Genomic DNA, 9,045 nt, shown 5'->3' with positions numbered 1-9,045 from the left:
CCGAAGTGTTCCGACAGGCAATCGTGCACCTTCGAGTTTTCAAATTCAGAAGAGGAGAAATGGGTTGCGCGCGCAACCCAGGCATTTACATCGTCTCCTACCGTATTCACACGGACATAGACGTGTCATAGTATTGGACCACGTCTCGTTTCAGATCTGGGATCACTGGTGGGCACACCGTGACCGCCACAATACAGGGCATCTGCTTGTTATTTATGATCGAATTCTTATTTCAATTTAAGCCTCTCTGCTTGTTATTTATGATTTTATTTTTTATTTCAATTTCGGAAAGGACATTTTAAAGTCTTCAAAACATTTAAACGAGCTATCTGGACCATTAAATATATCTACCTGAGTGCCTGCGGAGAATTTCTCAGTGCTTTTCAGAGCCTTGAGAATCTTTAGCATATACTCTGTGATGTATATCGGTAGGGTTAGTATATTTTTAATTACAAGTTAATATTTAAGTTATTATTTGTTATTAATATAAACATTAACATTAAGTAATATTCCGATAATGGAATTTGTTATAAGATTTGTTATCAAAGTTCATTGGTGGTGCAAAATGCGATAACAACTTTTTGATATTTTGAGGTTAGGAATTGATTTTAGAATATAAGAGCGAACTGCTGGTCGCAGAATTAGATCATTTTTGCCACTTTAATTTAAATCATCCGTATAACTACAAAAATCTATAAAATGTTATTTTTTGCTATGAAAAGTTACGAAAATGTACTACAAAAACTTTACGAAAGTTAAGCTTTTACTAATTTTTCCTAATACGAAAAAAATACTCCGTGTTTGAAATATATTGAAAATTATTTAAATTTTTCATACAAATTTCACAGAAATTTCATTCTATTTTATAAAATTTTTGGTGAAAAAACAGAACTTATTTTGATCAGGATTAAAATAAAAAATATCATTTTATGTTTTTATCCTACGTCTTTTTGATACATTTTTTAACTGCTAGCAGTTCGCTCTTGAATTGCAAATTGTAATATTAACCTAAAAATCTTAATAAGTTGCTACCGCATTTTATATCAGCAATGAAATTTTATAAAAAATTCCATGCAACACAGGAATAATACTTAATGTTAATGTTTTATGGATATATCGGGTCTTCATATCTGACGACAATTTTGCCAAATACTTAATGTTTATTTTATAAAAACACAATTTTGAAAACCTCCAGCAACAGATACACACCTTAGGGATGCACTTGCACTTTCATTATCACCCAATGGACGGAGAAAAATTAGTTTTTAACTAACTAAAAAGGAACTTCCCAGTGGGCACAAAATTTGGCAACGTCTTTACGACATCGTTACGACATCTTTGCGACAACCTATGTCCATGTCGTTTCGCTGTCTTTACGATATCGTAAATAAGTCGCATGATCTGACGATGTTTTTACGACATCGTAAAGACAGCGAAACGACATGGACATAGGGTGTCGTAAAGTTGTCGTAAACTTGTAGTAACGATGTCGTGAAGACGTCGCCAAATTGTGTGCCCACTGGGTTACAAAAAAATAGTTGAATTCTCAATCAAAACGATCAATTGGTAAGGGAGAAGTTTTATATTTATAACAAAAAATAGAATAATTCCGTTATTAATTTATAAAAGTTAATATTCAATCAAAAAAACAAAATTTTGTACAGATTATTTCAATTTTTAATTAAAATAAATGAACTTGACACCAAATAGTAAACGTTTTAGCATAACAGATGAATTTTCAATCACAAAGATTAATTTTCTATTCAAACACAATTTTTTTGTAAGAAATAATAGAATTTTTAACTAAATTAACTTTCAATCCAAGACTAATATTATAAAAAGTATTTAGAATACGATAAAATTTGACTAAAATCAAGCAGGTTCTATACATTATTTAGCAGAATCTCTCAGCGATACAATTTTTTTATAGTATATTATGCAAGACGTTTTTTTCCATATAAGACAACAAAAAATCGAATTTGGACATCTATGTTAGGAATTTTTAACAAAATAATTGAACTCATTAAAGAACATGAATTTTCAACCGGGAAAATTAATTTCCTACCCTAAAAAGAATGTTTTGAAAAATTAAATTTTTAAGAAAAAAAAATTAATTTTTTTTTTAATATCATTTTTCTATCAAAAATGGTATAATCTAATTTCTAAATACTGTATCAAAAAAGATGAATTTCTTTCCAAATAGTCTAATCATTAACGAAAAAGAACGATTTTAAACTAAAAGGATTAATTTTCTACGAAAACAGAAAACTTAAAAAAACTTGAATTATTAAGTAAAAAAGGTTAATTTTCAATTTAAAATATCAATTTTTAACCAAAAATAGTAGAATCAAAATTTTTTAAAAAGAAATTGAATTTAGACAAACTGAAAAGGAATTCTTTTTAAATAACTGAATCCCGAATGAAAAATATTCATTTTTTGCCAAGAATATTACTTTCCCACAAAAAATTACGAATTTTCTACAAAATCTAGAAAGTTTCATACAAATATATAATTTTTATCTACAAAATATCACTTTTAACCAAAAGTAATATAAGTAGATTTTACCATTATAGAATTTGATAAAAAAAAAAGAAATTTGAAGAAAATAGTTGATTTTTCAATCAAAAAGGTTCGTTCTTAACTGAAACAGATGAAGCTTCAATTATGAACTTAATATTCAGCAACAAAATGGGATGGTTTAGTTTTTAGTTGAAAAAATACTTTTCATTTTAAAGAAGTGTAATTAATAAAAAATCGGACTTCTCTACCAAAACAGATTGTAATTAAAAATATCAATGAATTTAAAACCAAAAATGGAATGTTAAATTCTCACTTCAATCAATTAATTTTGAAAAAATAAGAATTGAATCGATCAGGAAGGGAATAATGTTGTTTTTAGATTAAATTTGAAGAGAACTATTTTTTCGTTACAAAAAAATGCTATGTACAAAAGATTAATTTTTAACTAATAAGATTAATGTTTTACAAAAAAGACAAATTTTCAAGCAATTACTTGATTTTTAAACTATAAGGGAAAATTTTTTAAAAAATATTTGTGGAAAATGTTCAATTCAGTTGAACTTTTTTTCTGTCTTCACTAAAATTGTTTCTTGGTTAAAAACTTATCTCTTTGGGTGGAAACTTGATTTTATTACTGAACATGAAGACAATAAAAATGTATCCCTTTTAGTTGAAAATTTGAATATTTTTTTTTAAACTTAACTTATTGGGTTAAAAACTCAATAATTTTGTAGATTTTTTTCTTTGTTCTTTCTAGAGCCTTGCGCTCGATAATATATGCATATATACATCTACAACTGTAATTTGGTCGTTGTGAATTATCTTTTGTTAAATCTCCTTTATTGAGGACTTAATTATTTTGTTCAAAATTTATCTTTTTTGTTTGCATTCGACTACTTGGTTAAATGTTAAACTAATTGAGTAAAAAAAAATATTTTTTGGGTTAAAGATTCATCATTTTAGCTGAAAATTTAATTCTTTTCTTGATAATTCTTTCTTTCTTTGCTTGAAAATAATTCTTTTTTGAATTTTTTGGTTCAAATCAGCTTCTTTTGTTTTAAAATAATCATATTTTTTAGTTTTTGGTTGCAAAATGATCTACTCATTTAAAAGTTTAACTATTTCAACTGAATGGCCAAATTTTCGAACGAAAAAAGATTAATCTTCAACCAAAAAGAGTTGCATAAGAAAAAGAATTCTCAATAAAATCGTAGTGGTGAACATCTTAAAAAAAAGTATTTCAACAAACTATTTAAATTTTTAACCAGAGTTGAATTTTCGAACCAGTGTGTAAATTTTCAACAAAGTAGTTGAAATTTTAATCTGCAAATATGGATTATCGATAGAAAATGTAATATTTGATATATCAACGAATGCAGATGCTGCCAACAGATGCATTGTAAAAATAAGGAAACAAATTTTTAATCATTAAGATTAATTTTCCATAAGATATTCGAATTTAAACCAAAAGTAAAAAAGTTACTTTTTCACACAAAAAATTTATTTATTTCAGAAAAAAAACAAATTAAAAAAAGTACATTTTTTAACCAAAAAGATGGATTTTCAACTAAAATAATTTTCATCAATATTAAATGTAAATTAATTTTCAATAAAAAAAGCTCATCTGTAATAAAATAGTTCAATTTAATTTTCTACAAACAAAAATAAAATTGGTAAAAATCCTATTATAAAATATTGATCACAGTTCCAGGTACAGAACTCATCCCTTGGTGCTTTCTATTATTTTATACTAATATTTTGTAACATTAATTAAATATTTATAACATAGAAAAGATAGGCTTTTGATTTATTATTTTTCATAAAAAGAGAAATAGGCGTGCGCCATGGCGCGCGCAAGACTACTAGTAATCTGTAAATTACTATTAGCATTCACTCCCTGATGGCTTGGTAACAGCAGTCAGAAGCCCACGCTAATCTGGATCCATGATAGAACTAAGAGCTCATAATGCTAAAAGGCTAGTCCATTCGATATCGTCGCCTTCCGTTCGATCGATCTTGAACGCATGCCATCAAGTTCTCTCTTAATGTACACATCTACTCGAGTCTTGGTCGCTTTCGTAGATTATCAAAGAGACCAACCAAACCAGAACTGGATGCCTTTATTCCAAAGGATTGGACTATCGCACTGTGTGGTTAACTTAGTCACTCAAAGACCGATTTGCATTTCTTGTGAGTTTCAAAGACCTCGTTGCAACTCGTTCGCATTGGCATTCATTCCTCCACGAGCAAAAGGAAATGATCAAATTGAACCCAAGTTTGAGATCCGATGATGCATCGAAGGATAGCTTGATACCATAAAAGATGAGTGCAGTTGGTGTAACAGTGTTGCAAATAACATGTTTGAAAACAAACGAAGAAAAATTATTATTACAATATTATCGTAGATTTATCATCGGTTCCAGTAATTTTACTTGCAATTTTATTAATAGTCAAGAAAATATTAATATACTGAATAATAATGTGAATAATTATTTTCTGCGATTATTTTTCGTAAATACAAATTCAAATTTGCGCGGTAGTACCTAACGCGCCATCTGGCGCCGCGTTGGTATTCACGCGTCTTTCGCGAGGTCTTTTCTTTTCTCGCCGGTGAATCTGTGGATCTCAGCAGTGTTAACACGTGCACGTCTTTTCATTTATAGCCAGTTATAAGTGTAATAAGTAATTGAAGGTAAGAATAGCATATATTTTACATTTTATTTTAATTCATCTGTGTTGGTAACAATATCTTTCCATAAAAATACCTCTTTTGTAGTAGCTTTCCGCATGCTTGATTTTTAGGTTAGGTTGAATATTGATTATTATACTTATCTTCTTTTTCAATAATGTTTCTGTAAAATTGAGTCTTTTCTATGAATGATTTTGTTGATTGTTTATAAGTACTAGCAAACCAACATGTGCGTGATTATTTTGTCTTCCTTCTGACAAGTTTTCTTAAGTGATTCAAAAGCCAATCAGGTTTGCAAGAACAATGCATGCGGGCAGGAAAAGGGCGGAAATTCTGCCTATTTCAGATCAAATGTATTTAATTATTAATTCTAGAATGAATTTTTATTTGCTTTTCTTACTGAAGCTCATAATTAATTACATTATAATTAGAAATAATAATTTAAGGAATTTGATAGGAAATATATACGGCCCGGAGAAGGGCCTTACTTATTTTAAAGGAACCGGAAAAGTTACCTGATACGGACCGTCTAAGGTTGGCTACACACGGCCCTTCTCATACCGAGCGTGACGAAACACCATCAGGGCCTGATAGGATTTCCGTATCCGAGCCTTAAATCAAGTAAGGCAACCTCATCAGGATCTGGTAGTACGCTGATTCATATTTTTACACGGGTATGCGTAGACTGACATACCCTATTGCATTTTAGAGCAAAATGCGCAAAAGCAAAATTAAACTAGATGAAATTCTGAAAAATTTAAAAGCAAAAAAAACCCTTTATTTTTAATCATTTCTGAGTTATGGTCCTTTAAAGAACCCAGATTTTTTGAAAAAAAAGACGAAAAACCCCAATTTTAAAGTTTTTATTTTTACTTTTGAACCTGTTAATTTTACGTTACAAGTTTAAAAAGTTCAATTGAAGTAGATGCAATTTAGAAAAATAAAAGAATACAATGATTTAGCGCCAATAGGTCATAAGTTATAACCTCACAAATTCGACGGCTTTTGACTTATTTTTCAGGGCAAATTACTCGTGTTTAGTTTTTTCAAAATACTTCATTTCTCCGTGAAGCTGCATGAGTGATGCAAGACAAAAAGTTTCAGGGCAGCAAATTCTGCGTAAATCTAAAAAAAAAATAATCTTATAGTCGTTACAGGTCAAGAGTTATGACTCTTTGGAAAAATATAATTTTTTGGCCATTTTGAGCTCTTTATAGCCAAAAAAGTTTTTTCAAAACTGCTCGTTTGTATTTTTTCATTTAATTTTAAAAATAGATTGTTGGACATTTGATTGTTTTACAAATAAAAACAGAAAAAGTGAATTTTTTTATTTTGCGCAGAATTTAGTGCCCTATAATTAATTATGTCAACGTTTTTCTGTAAGATGTGTATGAAGTATTTTGAAAAACCTGAACACGCGTAATTTGCCCTGAAAATAGGTAAAATTTGTGAGGCTATAATTTATGACCTATTGGCGCTAGGTCATTTGATTTTTTAATAATTACTTAAAATTGCAACTACTTTAATTTAACCTTTGAATTTTTTTTTAATTAACAGGTTTCAAAGTGCAGGCACAAGCATTGGAATTGGATTTTTGTTACCTTTTTTTCTAAAAAATCCGGGTTCTTTGAAGGACCATAACTCGGCACCTGTTTAAGATAGAGAGTTTTCCTTGCCCTCAAATTCTTCATAATTTTCTCTTGGTTAATTTTGGTGTTGCAAATTTTGTTCTAAAATGCAATAGGACGGGTCAGTCTACTGAAACACGATTTTTGGAACTTTTTTCAAAAGTATCTACAGTGACGAATTGTCACGGAAGGGGGGAAACCTTTACTGATGCTTGTAGTTTTCTCAAATTCGCAAAGACTTTCACCTGAAGATTGTCTTTCTAGTTATAAACTTTAATGTTCCTTTTAAAATTTAGCAGTTTTCTTAAATAAACATTCTTTTTGGTTGCAAATTCAACTGTTTTGTAAAAATTCTTATTTTTGAGTTAAAAAATCAATTATTTTTATAGAAACCTAACCTTTGATTAAAGATTGATATTTTTGCGGATCAGTCAACTGAAATCTAATTTGGATGAAAAGTATTCTTTCTACAAAAAAATTCTTTTTGATTTAAGAGTTTATCGATTTTAGTAGATATATTTAACCTTTCTTGAATAAAAATGTAACTATTTTGTTGAAAATTCAACTATTTCTTAAAAAACTGACTTTTTGTTTAAAACTCGAGCTTCTGTGTTGAAAAGTCAATCCAAATCTTTTTAGATGAATATTCAAATTTTTTTCCCGAAAATTTGTCTTTTTGATTTAAAAGTTCACCTCTTTTAGTATAATTTTGATTTTTCTCTGACAAAAATGCAACTGTTTGGTTAAAATTAAACAAATTTGTTAAAAAGTAGTAATTTTTGGTAAAGAATTCAACCATTTAATAGAAGATTAACTTATTGTTTACAATTCTTTTGGTAATAGATTTATTTGAATCAGTTTGTTCAGAAATCATTTTTTTGTTGAAGATTTATATTTTCAGTTGCAAATTCATCTCTTTAATTGAAACGCCAACTGTTTGGTAAAAAAGCCTATTTTAAGATTGATACTTTTCAGTTAAAGATTCTCGTTTTTGGTAAAAAAAATAGTTTCCCGGGTACAACAATTTTGATAAGATGTTATCTTTTCTCGAGTAAAAAAATCTTTATTTGTTCTAAATTCGTTTTTTTTTTGTTCAAAATTGCTATTTCTTTTTTTGTAAATAAATTTCATCTTTATAATTGAAATATAAACTATGATACTTTTTTGTTGGAAATTGATCTTTTCAGTTTGAAAATTCAAGCATTTTTTGAGAAGCAATCTATTATAGTAGAAAAGACTTTTTTTTTGTTTAAAATAAATTAGTAAATTTAATAATATGTATTTGAATAACTATTTTATTCCGTGTGTAAAAGATTCTATGTTAAAGGTATTAAAAGATTAAAAGAACAATATTTGAATGTTAATGATCAAGGGAAAAGAAAAATTAGTCAAGGAAATGTCAGGGAATTTTGAAATGAAGTCCTCGGACACCTTGTCTAAATCTAATAGCAATAATTCTCTAAAAAATTCTGGATTCTAAAAATTACGTACAGAAAGAGAGGAGGAGGGTAGAAATATTTTGTTACATTTTTTTACAAGGGGAGGCGGGTTTAGAGAGGGCCTATAGTCCGTTACATAATTTCAGTACGGTCCCCAAGGGAGAAGAGTGGCAGGCAGGTATAATGAATGGTAAGAATGTGGTGGAGGAAGCGATAAAGGAGTAAAAGGGGTTAGAAGAGACGGAGCAGAAGAAGGAGGAGGAGGAGGAGGAGAAGAAGGAGGAGGAAGTGGAGAAAAAGAAGGTAGAGGACGAAACTTGATCTTTTGTAGTTGAAAGTTCAATTATTTGATTGCAAATTTGTCTTCTTAGATAAAAATGTATTCATTTTGTTGGAAATTCGTGGTTTCTACTAATATTTTATCCTTTGCTAGAAACATCATATTTTTAGTCTAATATTCATTTTATGAGGTTCAATATTAAGCTACTTGGTTAAAATGTAAACTATTTTGTTATAAGTTAATTCAATTTGTTAAAATTTGGACGATTTCGTTAAATGCCTCTGTTCTTGATGAAGACTCATATTTCTTGCTTAAACTTGAACTTTTTTGTTTAAATTTCAATTCTTTTTTGAAAATTTAATTATTTTGTTAAATTTACCGTTATTCTTTAAAAATTTCACTGGTTTGTTGAAGAGCTCCTTCTTTTTCATTTAAAATTAATTTTTTCAAGAACCGTCGGCAAAAATTGATAGTTTTGTACACGATTG

The 9,045-nt window shown here is 28.6% G+C and overlaps 1 long non-coding RNA gene across 1 annotated transcript; it reads left to right on the top strand.

Moving 5' to 3' along the window:
- Nucleotides 1–5,149: 5,149 nt before the first annotated feature.
- Nucleotides 5,150–8,525, top strand: LOC117173430. Its single transcript, XR_004467178.1, has 3 exons — nt 5,150–5,213; nt 5,691–5,831; nt 8,424–8,525. It is a non-coding gene; the product is annotated as an uncharacterized LOC117173430 (long non-coding RNA).
- Nucleotides 8,526–9,045: the final 520 nt, after the last annotated feature.

This window comes from Belonocnema kinseyi, chromosome 1, assembly GCF_010883055.1.
Source record: "Belonocnema kinseyi isolate 2016_QV_RU_SX_M_011 chromosome 1, B_treatae_v1, whole genome shotgun sequence".
NCBI lineage: Eukaryota > Metazoa > Arthropoda > Insecta > Hymenoptera > Cynipidae > Belonocnema > Belonocnema kinseyi.
The sequence above is the reverse complement of the archived record's forward strand: the minus strand, read 5'-3'. Positions and strand labels throughout refer to the sequence as shown.